Consider the following 1,082-nt stretch of genomic DNA (forward strand, 5'->3'; position numbering starts at 1 on the left):
GGGTTGTAGGGGGGATAGTGTGCCAAACCTCCCGCCGGGCCACAGCAGGCTGCAGTCGGCCCCCTCCCTACTCCAGCACATGGCTGTGTGAACCCCTCGACTCGCTGCTGGTTCGCAGCCGGTAGGGTGAAACCTGTCAGCCGGGCATGACGCAGAGGGGGCTCGTAAACCGCCCTCTGAGAGCGTCACGCCAAAGGCATCGGGTGAAGAGGCCATTATTTTATACCCTACATATTTTTTTTGTCCGTGTCTGTTGATGTAGCTGCAAGCGCCTCTCGCAAAATGCAAATGGTAATAAAAATGGAAATTTCTCTAGCAAATTTATCACTTAGATTCAGCATTTTGGCCAAGGAGTGAGTGTGCGCTTTAATTCGGCTGAGTCATCCTGCTGCTACCGAACTAAAAGACGGGTCTCCTGTCGTCTTGAGGGTGTGTGCTCATCTCTCTCGAACCTGCCGCCGCGCCGCCGCGCTGGGCTGGGGCGGGTCGCGTCCCCAGGGGCGGCCGCTCCGAGGCCGCTCCTCCGCCACGCCCACCTTGTGAAGCGGAAGTCTCACATGTGTGCGAGTGTGTTTGTGTGTGTGAGCGTGAGCGTGAGCGCGCGGTGGCGGCCCTGGAGCAAACTGCTGGGAGACAGGAGGCGGGGCCCGTTTGTTGTTTGCTGCTTGTGGGGGGGTGGTCGATCTCCTGCGTCTCTCTCTCCGGCGGGCTGCTGGAGCGGACAGCCTAGCCCGGGCGGCACGTGTGCGCCCTCGCTGCCGGAGAGCAGGCTGCGGCAATCTCGGCCCCCTCAGCGCACACACTACCCTTCTCCACACACACACACACACACACACAACCCTTCTCCTCCACACACAACCCCCTTATTCGCACACGCTCTCAGAGACACACATGTATGACGGATTGCCAACGTGCTGAATTAATTTCCTGCCGCTTGCTGCATGCATACATGTGGTATGGACAGCAGCAGCAGTGGTGGGCCGCCCGGGGGGGCCTGCTGCGGCTGGAGGGGGGGCTCTCGTGGTTGGTTTTCCGGTAATGCGAGCCTGCTCGCTTACAACTTACACTGCGGACTGGGGGGG

Source organism: Frankliniella occidentalis, unplaced genomic scaffold, assembly GCF_000697945.3.
Source record: "Frankliniella occidentalis isolate FOCC.00 unplaced genomic scaffold, Focc_3.1 Scaffold1543, whole genome shotgun sequence".
NCBI classification, from domain to species: domain Eukaryota; kingdom Metazoa; phylum Arthropoda; class Insecta; order Thysanoptera; family Thripidae; genus Frankliniella; species Frankliniella occidentalis.